Source organism: Pogona vitticeps, chromosome 12 (genome assembly GCF_051106095.1).
Source record: "Pogona vitticeps strain Pit_001003342236 chromosome 12, PviZW2.1, whole genome shotgun sequence".
Taxonomy (NCBI): domain Eukaryota; kingdom Metazoa; phylum Chordata; class Lepidosauria; order Squamata; family Agamidae; genus Pogona; species Pogona vitticeps.
This window is the reverse complement of record NC_135794.1, coordinates 7,632,394-7,651,373: the sequence shown is the minus strand read 5'-3', so window position 1 is coordinate 7,651,373 and position 18,980 is coordinate 7,632,394. Positions and strand designations below refer to the sequence as shown.

Here is an 18,980-nt window from a genome sequence, read left to right as displayed (position 1 = left end):
GTTTCATGAAGATGCAAGAACAGGGCCTTTCTGATGGCTCCTCCCCGGAGGTAGAACTCTCTTCCAAGAAAGGCTGGGCTGGACCCCTCTTTAATGTCCTTCCAGAGGCAGGGAAAGACCTTTAGGTTCAGGTAGGTGTTTAACAACAGACTGGCTGCCATGGAAGGGCCTTTTCATGGCAAATGCTTACTTTTTAAAGGTGTTTTCAAATTACAGTGGCACCTCATTTAACGATTGCCCCGCATTACGATGAATCCGTTTTATGACGATCTTTTTGCGATCGCAAACTATGGTCTAAATGGGGGGATTTCGCTTTGTGACGATCGGTTCCCTGCTTCGGGAACCGATTCTTCGAAAAGTAGTTTTTTAAACAGCTGATCGGCTGCTTCAAAATGGCCCCCCGCTGTTTTCTAGGGACGGGTTCCTCACTATACAGGCAGCGAAAATGGCCGCCTATGGAGGATCTTTGCTGGACAATGAGTTTTTACCCCATTGGAACACATTGAACGGGTTTCAATGCGTTTCAATGGGGTTTTTATTTTCGCTTTACGATGTTTTTGCTTAACAGCGGTTTTCCTGGAACGGATTATCGTCATTAAGTGAGGCACCACTGTATTTGAAATATTTTCATCCTCTTGTTTTAATATCCAATATGTTTAACCGCTTTTCGATCTTGTGATTGACTCTGTTTTCACTGTATCTCAAATACTTTTTGAAATATTTTGTTATCTGCCTTGAGTCTCTTCATTGGGAGGAAGGTGGAATCAAAATTAAAGGAATGGGCCGATGCAGTTGCTTTTGAAAGAAATTCATTCCTGTTACTGACCCGTGTATTTGAAAAGGCATCGATTCCTGCTACTTATTTAAAAATATAAACAGCAGCCTGTTGCATCTATTGTTGCAAAGTTTGTTTCTTTTTAAAAGAACAGAACTGATCAGAGAACAGCAGAAAAAAAACTGTCAAAATTATTCTTAAAAAATGGTTTCTAAAGGTGACTTTTAATTTTTACTGGAAAACATGAAATGTTTACCCCTTCTTTGGCCTTGAAAAGGACCCAAGGCGGCTTACAAAAATGAAAGATAATAGTTACACCAGTCTTATGCAACTCCCTGCATGGCTTTTGAAATGTGGCTTCATTGGTGCCTTCTTACTTGCAATTTGTAACTCACAATTACAGACTCTGACCTAAACCTAGTCCAGACAACCTTGTGGACAGGCAGTCCACAAGAGTTTAGAAGGATCATCCATTATTATTATTATTATTATTATTATTATTATTATTATTATTATTATTATTATTATTATTATTATTATTATTATTATTATTATTATTATTATCATCATCATCATCATTATCATCATTATCATTATCATTATCATTATTATCATCATCATCATCATTATTATTATTATTATTATTATCATTATCATTATCATTGTCATTATCATTATCATCATCATCATCATCATCATCATCATCATTATTATTATTATTATTATTATTATTATTATTATTATCATTATTATCATTATTATCATTATCATTATCATTATCATTATCATTATCATCATTATCATTATCATTATTATCATCATTATCATTATCATCATCATCATCATCATCATCATCATCATTATTATTATTATTATTATTATTATTATTATTATTATTATTATTATTATTATTATTATTATTATTATCATCATCATCATCATCATCATCATCATCATCATTATTATTATTATTATTATTATTATTATTATTATTATCATCATCATCATCATCATCATCATCATCATCATTATTATTATTATTATTATTATTATTATTATTATTATTATTATTATTATTATTATTATTATTGGACTACAATTCCCAGAATCCCCCAGCCAGCTGTGTGTCTATAATGGCAAGCTCTGATCCCTCAGAACGTTGGTTTAGATGTTCCAGGGCCAACTCTACGGTGCCGAATAACATCCACGCGCCATCCTGCAAAGCAAAGACCATTGCTAGTAGTACTAACTCAATTGCTGCTGCTCTCCGTTTTTTTCCACCCCGCCATTCCCGACACTCTAATTATCACTGCCATTGTGGTGGATCTATTTATGTTTACATACCCAGGAACCATCTATTTATATAGTCTGTCTGCGTTTGTATTTTTAGCTTCGTGATGCCTTCTCCTCCCAGGGCTCTCCGACATTTTCTTTCTCCACCAACACAGCACAGCCGGTGCCAAGTTTAAGATACTTGAAGCCAATTGGATGACATCACTACTGCCCCCACACCACCCAAGATGACCCACAGTATGACACTGCAGATACCACAAAGCGGACATCAGAGCGTGAGGACAAGGACAGAGAATTCTTCTAGATCCCAGCGGTTCCCAGCCTTGGGTCCCCAGATGTTCATGGACTACGACTCCCAGAAATCCTAGCCAGCACAGTTAGTGGTGAAGGCAACTGGGAGTTTTAGTCCAAGAACATCTGGGGGCCCACGGTTGGGGACCACGGTTCTAGACCAAACAATCCAGATGGGGGGGAAGGGGCTTACAAAGCTTGGAAAAGGTACATTTTGGGTATATTTCTAGGAATCCGCAGCCTCCAAAAGCAATGTTCTAAACTCCGATTGCACATAAGTTTGCGTACTTCTAGTTAACAATGTATTGTTGCTATGCCTTAAACTAGTAGTGGCTTGTCTAGAAGTAACAGAGTTGGAACACCAGGCCGTACTCCATTTCACACCCTTCTCTTTATCCTGGTTTTTTATTCATTCATTCATTCATTCATTCATCCACTCATTTTTACCCCACCTTTCTCCTTGAAAAAGAACCCAAGGCAGCTTACAATGAAAGACAAGATTCAAAGTTGAAAACAGTAAGTATACAACAGTGGTTCACATTATTAAAAGACGGTATTGAAAAACTACAAATAATGAATAAAGAGGCATTTCACATCAGTTAACAGGCAATATTAAGGCAAAGATCAATAAGTACAGTGGTGCCTCGCAAGGCAAATTTAATTTGTTCCATGGTTAATGCTGTCTTCCAAAAAATACATCTTGCGTTTTCCCATAGGAATGCATTGAAATCGAATTAATGCGTTCCTATGGGCAAAAAAAAAATCAGAACAAAGTCAGATTTGGTTTACAAAGGGTTTATTAAGTGCTCTTTAAAGACATACATATTGCGCCGAGGATTTTAAAAAATTCAGTCAAAAAACTTTAACTTTTTAAACTTCGCAGAAAAACATTTAAAATTCAACAAACATAAGGCAGGAACAAAAAACGGAAAACATTCGCACGGCCATAGGAACATTTGTCTTGCGAGTCATCAACCCCATTGCCAAAACCATTTGTTTTTGCGAGGTTTTGTGTCCTGCGAGGCATTTGTCTTGCGAGGCACCACTGTACACAGAAATTTTTAAAATCTTAGGAGATGTAGTCCAAATCAGTAACTGTTCCACATTCAAGATATGCAGTCCAATAGATACTGCATTTATTTATTTTTAATATTTTTATCCCGCCTTCCACCTTAAAAGTACCCAAGGAGGCTTGCAACGGTTAAAAGACAATATTTAAAAGCTAAAAACAGTAAGTATACAAATATTTTTAATAGAATTAAGTACTATATTCAAAATGGTTTTTAAAAACTCAATACTAAAAACACATTTAAAAACAACAGAGCACAACAATGCTGTAGTTTTGTGCGCCCCTGAACTCTTCCAACCTCTTTCCACTAGCCTTCCTCTGTGAGATTTATTATTCCAGGCTTGGCGCAAATTAGCTGGTGTTTAATAAGTCGATGGGAAGTAAATTGCCTGAGCAGCTTTCGTATGAATCCATCGGTCCGCCTGGCACGACGGGGCCTCCACGATTTGGACCCGCCGGGAAACGGGCAGATGATGGCGATGAAATTAAGCTGGAGGCTTCCAGCCAAAGCCACAAGTAGAAAAAATTGATTTTTTTTCTTTTTTGTTTTGTTTGTGCGCTTCAAATCCTCCGGGGAAATCAATGGGGATGTGATTTATTGGATAAATAGCTTTCCCATTGATTTTGCCTTGAAGATGGGAAGAAGAGGGAAGCCATGGCACTTGGGCTGCCAAACATTTGTTTTTAATCCGAAGAACACTCCCTGGAACCGATCAATTTCAGACCCAATGCCAATGGCATTACGGAAAGTAAAACAAAACCGTAACACAAGAGTCTCTTAAAAATAACCCCCACCCCAATCTCATCAATACTTAGACTTCTTGAATCATGAGGAATCCTCCTCTTCTAAAGACGTCTACTCCAGTAGTAAGAATACTCCTTCCGTCATACTCCAAAACGGAAAGGGGAAAAAGCAAAAAACTGGGCAAAGATCCATTTTTTGGCCGACCAGATGTTGACTGTCCCCCTACAGCTCTCTAGAAACCGTCACTAGAATCTGGTACAGTGGTGCCTCGCTAGACAATGATAATCCATTCCACTGAAATCGCTGTTTAGAGAAATCATTGTCTAGCGAAAAGCATTTCCCCATTGGAATGCAATGAAACCTGTTTAATGCGTTCCAATGGGGAAGAATCATCATTGTCTAGCGAGGATTGGCCATAGGAAAGCCGCTTTGCGAACTGCCAATCAGCTGCTTAAATAGTTGTCTTGCGAAGCTTAGGTCCCAAAAAAACGCGTTTTGCGAGCGCAGAGGGAGCTGTCAAAATTGTCATCTAGCGAAAATCGGTTTGCGAAGCAGGGACCAAACATTGTCCAGCGAAATTCCCCCATAGGAACCACTGTTTTGCGAATCGCTATAGCGATCGCAAAAAGTCAATGTCTAGTGAAAAAACTGTCATGCGGGGTAACTGTCTAGCGAGGCACCACTGTATCTTTACTGGGGTGCCCACTCTGGTCATTCCACCACAACTAGAGTCACAATTAAAACATAAACATGGATACATAACAAATGCCCACACCTGCAGAATGTTGGTTTAAAAACAGAATGCTAGCAAGTTGAAAAATACTAATAAAAATACCTTACATCCACAAAATACAGTGCACCCAAATTAAAAGATGCAACTAGAACTGCTAAGTAACACAGTGGTTGTAAATGATTGCAGAACCAAAGATTGGGAATTTGATGCCTGTTTGGAGGGGCTGGACTCAATGATCCATAGGGTCCCTTCCAGCTCTGCAGTTTTAAGATGGTTACGTACATCAGCAGAATGTTGATTTAAAAACAAAGTGAGTTGTAATTGAAAAAAGCCAGAATTTTCCAAAGATCTGGGAGACAGGCCAGAGGTTCAAAAGTAGGTCCTCGCTTTGCTTTTAGATGGCTACATAAATGAAAAACTACAGCTGATAAACACTTTGAATAAAATCTTTGAATATACCTGCTCACTAGAGCTAATCAGCTATAGTTTTCTCTGATACCTTGGCATGTCTTGATTTGACCCTTCACCCTCAAAGTGAAACGGATCAGGAATTTTAAAACCTTTGTCAAGTCCAGTCTGGCCCTCAAGGGACTAAGGTTTGTTGAAAGAAGCCTGTTGGTTTTGTAAATGACCTTTACAGCTTTTTGCATGGCTTGCAAACGGAGACTAAACTGGAAGAAAGCATGCACAAGGAAGCAAAAAAAAAAAAAAGGTAGCAAAATAGTTTTTCAATTGCATGTTCTGACATGCTCAGAAATTCTTACGGATAGCTTAGTCTCTCTGAATGCCTGAAGGGCATAAGTAAGGCTCCTGGAAATGAAGAGGAAGAAGAAAAGGCTTTTTTGCTGGAATTATCCCTACATAGAATGATTCAGAGGAAAGCTACAAAAGGAATATCTCTTAAAATAGGATAAGAAAAGAACTAGAAAAGATCACTAAGGATGTGTCACTGGAGACCAAGGCCATGTATACTCTGTTATTCCCAGTTACTGTGTACAGATGTGAAAGCTGGACAGGGAAGGAAGCTGACAGGGAAAAATTGTGTCAACTGAAATGTGGTGTTGGAGGAAAGCTTTGTGAACACCCAAGACCAGTGGTTCTTAACCTTTGTTACTCGGATGCTTTTGAACTGCAACTCCCAGAAACCCAAGTCAGGACAGCTGGTGGTGAAGGCTTCTGGGAGCTGCAGTACAAAACTCCTGAGTAACCCAAGGTTAAGAACCAGTGCCCAAGACTACCAGAAAGACAAATAAATGGGTGCTAGATCAAGCTCTCTCTCTAAGCTGAAATGACAGAACTGAGGTTGTTATGCTTGGGCACAACATGAGGAGACAAGACTCAATGGAAAAGACAATAATGGTAGGAAAAGATGAAGGCAGCAGGAAAAAAGGAAGACAAAATATGAGATGGACTGATTCCATAAAGGAAGCCACAGGGTTGAGTTTGCAAGCGCTGAGCAAGGACATTCTGGAGGTCAATAATCCAATGGGCTGCCGAGAGAAAAACTTGATGGCACATAAAAAACAAAAACAAAAGTAAAGCAAGAGTAAACAATGCCTTCCAGATGTTGTTCCACTGCAACTTCCATTAGCCAGAGCCAACTAGACTGATAGTGAGGAGTGATGGGAAATGTAGTTAACAACAGCTGAAGGCTCCCAAGTTGCCAACCTCTATGTTGAGCCAACACAGTCTCCCTATACTAGTGGTGTAAATTCAGGATTTTGAATCCTTCTTCCCAAACCCATCCATAAGTAAGCCAGTTTCTTGGGTAGAATGATGCTTTGTCCCTGAGAAGAAATAGTAGCAATTACAACCTAAGAAATTTATGTATTTATGTATGTATGTGTTTGTTTGTTTATTCATTTCATTTGCTGCCTTTCTCCTAAAGTAGTGGTTCCCAACCTGGAATCCCCGGATGTTCTTGGACTTCAACTCCCAGAAATCCTGGCCAGCAAAGCTAGTGGTGAAGGCTTCTGGGTGTTTTAGTCCAAGAACATCTGGGGACCCCAGGTTGGGAACCACTGTTCTAGACCAAACACTAACACCAGAGAAAGGGCTTACAAAACTTGGGAAAGTTACATTTTGGGCTATACTTCAAGGCACCCCCAGCCTCCACTACCTGAAAGGAACCAAGGTGGCTTACAGTATTAAAAGAAACAAAGTTAAAAGCAAAATAATACATTATTATGGTATTTTAAAAGCATTTTTAAAACCAACATCTGAGAAGGCACACATCAGCCGTCCGGACTTGAAATGCTAGCCAAAATCCGACCAAGACTTTGGGGATTTGGGCTGTCGGTTTTTAGTAGGCTTAACACAACTGAAATATGGTAAATCCTTCTGATGAACTGTTACACATTCAGTTGAATCACATGAATGAGGGTCACAGCACCCAGGGCCTCTGCTAAATTCTTAAATTGTGCCAATTAGACTTACGTCAATTGTGTTACATGTGCGTGCTTGACTAACAGGATTCTGGCGACTCTCTCCACTGCCTGCAGCCCAAATCAACGTTGAGCCTTCTTTGTCACCAAGAAGAACAAACATTCTTGCATTTTTAGTGACTTTCCTCAACTTTGCAGGACATGCTGCGCTGAGTGGAATTCCTTCTTTCACCCACATGGATACTTAAACACCCAGGAGGTGCGTGCCTCTTGCTCTCCTTTGTACACGATCCCTCTAGCCCAGATGTGGGGGAATCTGCAGCTTTACAAATGTCGGGAGCGCAATGTCTTTGAACCCTAGCCAGCCCACCCAGTGGCGAGAGATCATGGAAGCCTCAGTCCAAAAACATCTGGAGGGCTGCAAGCTGCCCACCTCTGGTATGAAGCGAGTTGGACTGACAGCCTCTTTTAAAATAAATCAGTTTCTGAGGTTTCTTCTAGGATGAGTTTCCAGAAGGGTCAGTTACCAGAACACCTGCCATTCATTTTGCTTCGTGCTGACCATTCATTCATTCAGCCATCCCGTAAGGCCACTTCTTTGGCCGGACGCCTAGCGCTGATGTGTAAAACTTCCCAGCACGGCTGAAACCACCTCTGCCTTCCCAGCAACGCTCAATTCTCGAGGGCCAACTTTCCTGAACATCAAGGTGTCGTGACGTTCCTCTCAGTGATCAGGGGTGTGGGAGGGAGCCTCTCAAAACTTAGCCAACTCTCTCACCCACCCCTATGAGGCTGTAAGGATACATTAGGCCCCTTTTTAGACTGGAATGGGGAAGCTAAAAGTCAGATCTCAGGAGACCCAACGGCATATTCTCTCTCGTAAGGCAACAATTAAGAGCGTACTGTTTGTTAATGGGCATCATAACATCCCTCTGAGACCTGGTTCTTGCCTTCCACAGCCTGTTGGACAGCTCAATGGTTCAGTGGTGTCCAACCTTGGCCCTCCAGATGTTCTTGGACTTCAATTCCCAGAAATCCTGGGCAGCAGAGGTGGTGGTGAAGGCTTCTGGGAGAAGGCTTACCGATCGTCGCTATGCGAGTTTTGCCCATTGCAACCGTCGGTATGCCTCCGCATTAGCGATCCCAAAAAAGGGATCACTATGCGGATTCGTCGTTATACGGCATGCTCGTTAAGCGAGGCATAGGAGGGATTATTGGTGAAAAACAACTCTAACTTGTGTGTCATGTTCAGTCTGCAAGAGATTCGGTGTAATCTTGCTATTGTGTGCAGGTTGGGTTTAAACATCGGGACAGTTTCAGAGCAACATTCTGAAGGTACGCAGACAGAATCTGAGAGCATCTGATTTAAGATGTGTCCTTCCCCAGAAGTCATGGCATAAAACATTTCAGGTTCTCACACACTGGTAATGCAGTACAAATCTGGAATGACCATAGAAAAAACAAACAGATGTTCCAAAGAACCAAAGGAAATTCCCCTCAAATGAGAAGTGACCAAAATGCAGTTATTTAACCAAAGCCAGCAAAAGAACAAACGAAGCCGGGTTCTCAATCACTGCTCACAACCATTTCCCTTTGGTGAAACCACATGCGCTAGAGAAGGATGTGGTGTATTTAAGAAAATAATAATAATCCAAATCTGTTTGGGGCAGTAAGGGTGGAAGAAATGCATGTGAATGTTAACTGTTTCCTGGCCAAATTTTTTTTACTTTCTCTACATCATCACTACATCATTACTCAGGAGAAAGAACTCTCCTGATGAGCTTAACATTTATGCTGGGAAGATAGAGGCCGTTGCAAATGCGCTGATGTGCCATCAAGTTGGAACCAATTTATGGTGTCCTTAACAGATCTTTCAAGGTGAGATATTTAAGGATTGGTTTTATCACTTCCACTCCCCCAGCAAGTTTCCATAGTTGAACAGGGATTCGAACTCAGGCCTTCTGAGCCCTAGACCGTTATTCTATCCACTACTCTACATTGGGTATATTATGGAAAACTGGGAGTTCTGCCTCGCACAAAGAAGGATTACAAGAATCAGGATTCCCAGTTTTCTGAACCAGGGCCCTTATTGATCAATGGTGTGCGGCTGCATTTTCTGGCAACACCAGATTACTCCGAGTGGGGAAAAAACAACAACCATGAATTCAGTTGTGGATCCACTGGGATCTCCGCAAGCTGGATGGGTATCCACATAATAGAGGCAGGCCAAGGCAAATTAAAATATTTTTAAAAGGGCACAAAAGCTGTGATTAGATGAGTTGGCAGTGACTGACCTCAAAAGGGATTTTGAGGACACCATCAGACAAGTCAAGGACAACATCAAGCTGTAAGAAAAGTACATTCCACAGATCTTTAGGAAAGGGATCAAAAAAATAAAACTGTACATATCACAGTGTTTACAGAAACCTGTGCCATGACCACACTCGTCCTGCTGGGCACAATGCTGGCTGCCACATATCAGAATTAGTCTTGGACACCTGGAACAGGTGTAGAAGATGAAAGAAAGCCATTTAATTTTGGAAAAAGTGAGCAAGGGGGAGGCATGAGAGAAGTATATAAAACAATCCATTGGGAAGAGAAAGTCAACCAGTTTTTCCTCTCTCTGATAACGCTAGAACTGTTCGTTCAATTAAAGCTTAAAAGTAGAAGATCTAAGATAGCACATCGCTGGCATTTGGTACCAGAGGAAGTGGCAGTCATCACGTAGGGATGGGATTTTTTTCTGGACAACAAATCCCATAATTCTCCATTCTTGGAGTTTTACCTGACAGACACTTTACAGACATCTAGCTATGGCTCACCCGAGAGAAAAGCCTCAACTAGAAGACTTTGTGGCCTTCTGTCTAAGCTTCCTGTTCCTATCCTAGTGCTGGCTAGGACCTTTTTTCCAAACGGGATGCTTGCGTGGAGTTGGCTGTAGCTCAGCGTCAAAGCCTTCCAGTCCAAATTCAAAAAATTAAAAAGAAGACACACGCCCATCCTTGGCTACCAATTTACATGGCTTTAAACAGGGATTAGAGGGACTCACAGAGGATCGATTACCTGTGGATACTAATCACAACGCTAAAGTCCAAACACATTCAGTGGGAATGGCCACCAGTGATCAAGCGGAGACACCTTGGCCAGAGACTGGATAAAGTGGCTTTTTTAGACTCTAACTCCTGGAATATTAGCTAGGTGTTTCTGGAGGTGATGTACCCAAAAAAGCAATTTCTCCAATCTCTGATTTAGGGTTGGCCAGAGTTAAAGACTACAGTTCCCACAATGCCTCTCCTTGGCTATTCTTCACTGGGGCTTCTGGGAAGTGAAGTCCAAATCATCTGGATGGCCAAAGATTACCCATGCGTGACTAAGTGGACAGATTTTTGGACTGCAGCCTGTCGGGATCTGCAAGATGAAGGAAGTAGGGGTCTTGCAGATGAAGCCTCAGGGCAGGGATCTTTCTCCTCAACCAGCAAGGAGGAAAAGAAAAGACGGGACACTCGAGTGTGGTTTGCAGGAAGGGATCCGGATGAATACAGAACAGCCTGCCGTGAGGCACCTGTTCAGTGGGAGTTCACTTTCTTCCTGATCCGGCCTCCCCTCAGTTTATTGTATCCCCTACCTTTGAACAAGTTAATCAATACAGAGGTAACTAATTTCTTGAATACACAACCAGAATAACCAGAGTGCTGGTAAATAGAGACAGCTAATTTCCTTGAATACAAAGGCATCAGTAAACACAGTGGTTGGTAAACAGACAGGCTGGTAAACAGGCACAGATACCATCCAAATACACAGACAAGTTCCTGAATACACGAACACTTTAACTACATTATCCAGAGACAATAGACAGCAGGTTAATGATCATCCTTACTGGAAACTAGTGACTTGCAGTTTTAGCATGAGGCCTGCCATTGTCATAGATATACATTTGCTACTGCCACAGACATATACATTGTAACAGCATAACAGCATAAATTTTCCCCACATCCCAACCGTTTTTTATTTATTTTGTTGAAGACAATGGCTGTTGTCGACTCTTGTCCAAGGAGTTCTGGTGATGGCATGAAGTCAGGCTCATCTTCAGCAGAGGGCGGAATAGCATGTTCCAGGCCACTGGGAATAAGGAAAGCATTCAAATAGCCAAACCTGCTTCCTTGTTGCACTGAGAGGCAAAACTCATTCTTTACAACTTTAAAACATTGTTCAGATGAAACCTGGAATCTTGGCAAGAGAATTAGATGGCATATTCTGATGACATCAACATTACAGTGTAGATTAAAGAAAACACAATATTGGATAGCTAAAATTACAATTACAATAATGTTTGCATAATAAGAGTACTTAATAATTTTCAGGAAAAGGAAACATATTGAAAACATATTATTCAGATATATAAGCACAACATACTGCTAAGAGGCAAAAGCAAAACATTTTAAGGTATACAGAACTTTTGCATAGAAATATGTGATACAGACAACTTTCCCACTGAAGACACACACACCATGAATTTCTTGTATGACACTTGACAGGAGAGATACATATAGAGCTTGGCAAAAGAACAGCAACTTATTTTGAGGGATGAGTAGTAAAATGGTGCATGTATGCATCTGTCTGGCTCTGGGGCAAAGTTCTTAAACTGTACAACTGACTGAATTAAAAAATTGCCTGCTAGTGCCCTTAAATTTCCCCTGGACTGAAAATATGTTTTTACAGGCAAGCATGTCTGATGTATCAGCATCACAGTGTACAAAACTGCCTACTGTGGGGCCTATTTGTAGGGAATAATATGTTTCTCTGTCTCAGGGATAAACAGACAAAGTTTTCATATTACATTAGAAAATAATTTTCAAGGAAAACTGTGACATGTAAAAGAATAAACATGCAGTGTCTACAACAAAATTAAATTCAGCATTAGAGAAAAGCTCAAAGGCTAAAACTGCAGTTAATTCTGAGTATAAAACTAAGAATTGCTTCTCTAAAATTCAATATCCATTATCCTTTAAGATCTGGCTAACAGATGAAACACATGTCATGCACTTTTATCCTGCAGAAAGAAAAACAAACATTTTTGACAATTTACAGCATTTGCAACAAACATTTTCTCAGGGATGTGACACTGTTACTCCTGGAAGGCAGAGATAGGAATGCAGGCTTGTATGAAGTCCCATATGCTCAGCTACTCAGGAAGCAATGCAAGGTTTGATAGGATTTGTAGTTCTAAGAACATGGAACCTAGAGTGTGCAGGACATCATTTGGATCCTTACAAGTGGCTTGAGTGTAAACAATGCTTTCTCCAAATTGGAAGGTGATGGGGGAAACTTTCTGGTTCGCCTCCTCCCACCCCAATATGCAGCATTAGTCTCTCTACTGTCCAGGTGAGAGGCATTCTTTGGTGATCTATATAATTGCCATGTCCGGCTGAGTAAGATTTTTCATTCAAACAGGATTATGCACATGGAAAAAGCAGTTCAAAACAAGCTTCATGTTGGTGTGTAACAGTTACCCCCCTTAGAGTCTCTTCTTCCTCCCCTTCCTTATATGATGCATCTAATGCTTGTAAAGCTGCTTTTGTACCCCAGTCCATGATAGCAAAGAAATCTGGGCCTGGATCCCAATTCGCTGGGACATAATGCAACTTTGGCTGAACCGGCGGAGTCACTGAGGTAGCTGCTTCTTCTTTTAGACCAGCAAGGAAGGGAGTCAGGCATGCAGTTTGATTTGCTGATTGGAATGCGTTTATAGATACTTCTGCTGCTTGAGTTAAAGCTGTTGTCATGAAGCCTTGCTGAACAGCAGTAGCAAATGCAGCTCCTCCCATAAACATTAGAGGACCATCAGGTGATGCATCAGCATTAATTTCTACTTGCTTAGGGCAAATGAGTCCTTCTGCTGTTGGAAAAAAATCTTTTATCAAGGCCTTGCAGTCGTTAGGGACAGGCCGTTGGACAGAAGAGCATTCAGGGAGAGCCGCTGTCCCTTTGTCTTTAAGACTGAGTTGCAGTTTGCGAATGCCTTGAGATGGGGGCAGTTCAGATTCAACAGGAACTGCAATGGCAGATTCTTGCATGACAGCAGAAATTGCACAGTTAGTTTCTGGACAAGTTTCTGTTCTATCCATTGAAGGATGGTTATCAATCTCAGTTGCCTGAGGGACTGCAGAACTGGGAGGCAACTGATTTTTCCAGGAGGTGTTCTCATGCTGCTCTAGGCAAGCCAAAGAGGCTGAAGGGAGTGGAGGCAGAATTTGAGGGAGTTCTTTGATTAGATTAGCCTCGAATTCTGGATCGGAAAGGATGTTATGTGTGTCTTGAAGGCAAGTACACACTAGAAATTGTTCCTGAAGATTTGATAACGAAGTTCCCATGTTGCTAAACGTGTAGGTGTCTTACTTGACAAATTCCACTCACCCGAGGGATCCTTGCGGATGATTGACGCGTCTTGGGGCCTGTGCCAGGCGAGATGAGTGCGAATTGTCGAAAGTTGACCTCAGTCCTACTCATCGGGATCCAGAGGATGCATGCGCGCGCTGTAGCCCTTCCACACCGGGCGTGATGAGTAGGATGATAGGTGAATTACCTCAGAGAGGTGAATTACCTCAGAGAGGGCACCATTTTGTCGGGATCTGCAAGATGAAGGAAGTAGGGGTCTTGCAGATGAAGCCTCAGGGCAGGGATCTTTCTCCTCAACCAGCAAGGAGGAAAAGAAAAGACGGGACACTCGAGTGTGGTTTGCAGGAAGGGATCCGGATGAATACAGAACAGCCTGCCGTGAGGCACCTGTTCAGTGGGAGTTCACTTTCTTCCTGATCCGGCCTCCCCTCAGTTTATTGTATCCCCTACCTTTGAACAAGTTAATCAATACAGAGGTAACTAATTTCTTGAATACACAACCAGAATAACCAGAGTGCTGGTAAATAGAGACAGCTAATTTCCTTGAATACAAAGGCATCAGTAAACACAGTGGTTGGTAAACAGACAGGCTGGTAAACAGGCACAGATACCATCCAAATACACAGACAAGTTCCTGAATACACGAACACTTTAACTACATTATCCAGAGACAATAGACAGCAGGTTAATGATCATCCTTACTGGAAACTAGTGACTTGCAGTTTTAGCATGAGGCCTGCCATTGTCATAGATATACATTTGCTACTGCCACAGACATATACATTGTAACAGCATAACAGCATAAATTTTCCCCACAGCAGCCTTCATGGCAGCTCCGGCTTGTTTCAAAGGAAGGCACCAATCTCAACCTCAGTGGGAAAGGGTGAATATTTATGCTTTTTTAAAAAATGAAATATTTTCTAATTCCTGTCAGAAAACATGCTCTAACTTTAAACTTTAAAATATAATTTTATCTTAAATAGGAGATTCCCAACCTTCAAGTTGCAGTTGGCATCAACATCAACCCTGTTGCAAAATTTAAAAAATGTTTGGCTCTTCATACACACACGCACGCACACACACGCACACACACAGACCTGGAATATAGTTTAATTATTCTATTGTATATATACTGTATTATACTCTGTGTTTTTTGTGTATTTTGTGTGTGTGCGTGTATACACACACACAATATACACACATATACATATTTTCCTGGAATATGTGTGTGTATATAGATATAGATATAGATATAGATATAGATATAGATATTTCCTGGAATATAGTTTAATTATTGTATTGTATATATACTGTATAATACTCTGTGTTTGTGTGTATGCGTGTGTAAACTATTACACTGTATATACTTACTGTATATCTGTCCTTCTGTCTCTCTTTCTGTGTGTGTTTGTAATTGGGACACACAGTTCAACCACACACAAACACACACACTCTCTCTCTCTCTCTCTCTCTCACACACACACACACACACACACACACACACACACACACACACACTCTCACACACACACACACTCACTCTCTCTCTCTCTCTCTCTCTCTCTCTCACACACACACACACACACACACACACACACACACACACACACACACACACACACACACACACCCTCTCCCTGTACATTTCCGACCACGGATGCCTCCTGCTGAATACAGTACAGTTTTCTACGCCGCCGCTTGGCTTGGCCGCGCCCCGCTGGGAGACCTCCAGCTAGCCTAGGAGCCACATGGCCCACCTTCCCGTAGGGCTGGCAATAATAAAGGCACCGGCCCGATTCACACAACCTTCCAAACTAACTTTTCGAGGGGAAAAGAGCGCAAGCCCGGCAGATCCCATAGAGAACCGGGCGGGCGTCAGGGCTTGGTCAGGAGAGCCGTTCCAAGGGGCGCCAAGAGCAGAGGCTGGGTTGGGTCAGTCAAGACACGGGTTGCCCCGTCCTCCCACTCTCTCCCCCCCCCCGCCGCCGCCTTCAGACGTGCAGCCCCAGCGGGCGCTTACCGGGACGCAGTCGGGCGGGCCTCGGGGAACCGGGGCGCGCGCGGGGCTCTTTGTCTCCCGGCGACCCAGGGCGGGTCTCTCCTCGGGGCCCCGGGGCTCTCCTCGCCTTCGGCAGCCTCCCCTCCTCCTTTCCCCCGCCGGCGGTGCCGGAGGAATCCCCGCCTCTCCAAGCCCTCCGGGCGCGCCTCGCGGAGCCGGCGGACGAGCCTTCGGGGCGGGCGGGCGGTGGAGAAGGGGCGGCCCGAGAAGGGGCGAGGGACGGCCCGCCTGCCCGGCCACCCCCTCCGGCTTCCGGGACGGCCCCCGCTTCGGCTCCCTTGCGCCCAGCCGCTCGGAGCGCAACGTGGCCGCCCCGCGCTGGGCACGGATCGGGGGATTCTGGGACTTGTAGTCCCTCCCTATGGAACTTTTTCCGAAAGAGTGCCTCTCGACGGACCAAGGAAGGCCGGCTAGGTCGGGACATGGGGGGGGGGGGAGAGCGGGTGCCGGGTTGGTTCGTTCCCTTGGGGATCCTCCCCTCCTGAGCCATCGAACCCACTGGGGGAACCCCCTCGACTCCAGGACTCCCCCCCACAGGCAGCGGGGCGACGGGGAGCCTGGGCTCCGCGATCCCCAGAAATAACTCCTCCTAGAAGGGCCCCAAAGAATTTTAAAAAGAGAGAAAAACAAGTTTTGCAGTATCTTTCAGAGCCAAAGATTGACTACGGGGCGAGTTTTGGGGGATGGCCAACCCACCCACCCCCCCCTTGCAATCTCTTGGAAATCCTAAAAGACTTTTTAGGCATAATTTGGGTTTTTCCCCTCTTGCAGGAGGGGCAGCCTTCGCGATGCGGTGCCTCCGTGGCAGTAAAAACACAGCCATCCTCCGCCTTTTCTCTGATGCCTGAAGGTGTCAATTTCGTGTCCCGATCGGCTCTCTAACAGGGCTGGGACGGAGTTTCTGAGAACAGCGCTTTTGTGGCAAAGAAGCTGCAGCTTCCTTTTTTTAAAGCTCCGGTTTACCCTTCAAGGTCAGGGCCGTCTCCAGACCGCCTGCCGCCCGAGGCCAAGCATCGGATGGTACCCAGCCCCACCTGTCCAGAAAAGCCAAACAGCCTGGCAGCGCTTCCTTCAGAAATGTAGGGGTGATCGCGAGATGGTGTCCCTTCCCCAGATCGGAGGGCAGCACAGAAATTTCAGGGGCCGAAGGGAAGACACAGGGATCGAACCCGAAAACAAGGGCTACTGGCCTTTGATAGGCTTTTTAAAAATAATTAGTTATAATTATGCCCCACTTTTACAAACAAAAGATTTGGCTTGCACTTGTTTGCTTATTCTTTGTAATTTTAGACTGTCCTGTGCTAAGATACAAGGCACAGGCGTTTTAAGAACTCTTCCGGTGAGTGTATAATCTTTGCACTCTGTCATTGTTTTTGATTTGATTTGATATGTTATCCGGTTTGGCTTTCTCTGGCTGGTTCTGATCATCTCCTGACTGCAGTTCTTGCTTTATTGCGTTACTGCTCCGTTGTTGTGTTCTACAGTTTCGACATCACAGAGAAATCTGCTTACTGTAAATAAGTCTAAAGTAAATAATAAAAACCTAAACAAAATAATAAAATAAAATAAAATAAAATAAAATAAAATAAAATAAAATAAAATAAAATAAAATAATAATAATAATAATAATAATAATAATAATAATAATAATAATAATAATAATAATAATAATAATAATAATAATAATAATAATAATAATAATAATAATAATAATAATAAAACATTCAAGCCAGAGAGCGCAACACTGTAACAGGGACAAGTGTTTAAAGGGCTACATTAAAGTGGAAAGATTCTTTATTTTCTTAAAACGACAGGGTCACTGAAATAAGAATTCTGGAGAGAATGGATTCCAGTAGATAGAAGCAAGCAACCCATGGGGAAGACTTTTCCAGAAGGTCCGTGGATGTTTTTGCTCCTGATCTGGGTGATGGAGAGGAGGGCAGGGTGGAGAAGAAGCTGCTGCTAAAGCAATACAGCGGATCTGGGCGCCTCTTGCAAGCAGCTGTCCAAAATAACCCGGAAATGTGGCGTGCAGGCCAAAGAGACCAGCCTTTGTCTGGAATGACCTCACCGGGAATCCCCAGGGTGTCTCCCATTGGCTGGCGTTTAATTCTCTTCTCCGCCTGTTAGCTTGTGACTGCCATCTACCGGTCAGTTAGCTCACTGCTTCAGTGACCTCTATGGGTCGCCCTGGAGCCTCCCCATAAAACGAACTAAAATCAGGGCCAAGCCGCTAGTGCGCAAGCTTTTGAAATCTCCGGATCTCGTCAAGCACATGATGTTTCTCAAAAGCCAGGAAAGAGAGTCAGCATATTTGAGTCACAGGAGTGGCAGACGACCAACTAGCAGATGTGGGCCATGTAGAAGAAAAGCCATTATATCTCCACAAGATCACCCAACGCCGTTCGAAGGGTACCAGAGAGCAACATCCTGGCCAAAATGTGTGCATGTCCCACCACGGCAAGTACTGTGTGTCTTCCTGACACTTCTCTGCTGTTGTACTGCCAAGGTATCTATGTTGTTTTAGGTTTTAAAATGCAGTCTATTAAGTATGATGGGAAAGTAGGGAGAGGGAACGAAGGAAGGTAGGAAGGAGTCATCAAAAGCAAAGTCAAAGAAAAACCCATATCCATTGTCTTATGCACATACTGATGATGATGTTGTTGCCATCAAGTCAGTTCCGACTTATCACAATGCTTTTCAAGGTTTTCCAGATACAGAATACTCAGAAGGGGTTGACCATTCCAATCTTCTGGGGGCACCCTGGGGCTGTGCAGCTCACCCAAGGCCACACAGGCTGGCTCTCTTGAGATGCCCAATAGGGAATTGAACTCCCAACTTCTGGCTCTGCAGCCAGATACCTAACTCACTGAGCTATCCAGCCAGCATACCTTCAAAGTGCTATCTGAATTATAATCACTTTTAGCGTTACTCCAGACGTCCAAGTAAATGGACTGAAATGCAAGAAAGCTAAGAGTGTAACAAATCTGTTAGACAAAAACATGCCACACAACTCTTTATTTGTATATATTTTATTAGTTTCATTAGGCCCATTTTTATATCAGTCATTGCTTTCTATTCCACCTTTCCTCCAAAGAGCTCAAGGCAGGATACATGGCAATGTATCCACATATCAACCCTTAGAGGTAGGTCAATGACCGTATAGAATGGTAACTACTGGATGTTATTCTGGGTGTGGGTAGGGGGAACCAAATTGCATTGTTGGGACCTCACT

General features: G+C 42.9%; 1 protein-coding gene across 1 annotated transcript in view; it reads right to left on the bottom strand.

The window, feature by feature from the left end:
- CD276 (CD276 molecule) overlaps positions 1 to 16,160 on the bottom strand; it is a 43,636-nt gene extending 27,476 nt beyond the window's left edge. The window contains exon 1 of the mRNA XM_072981549.2: positions 15,707 to 16,160. The gene's annotated coding sequence lies outside the window, so the exon portion shown is untranslated. The remainder of the gene's footprint in view (positions 1 to 15,706) is intronic.
- Positions 16,161 to 18,980: the final 2,820 nt, after the last annotated feature.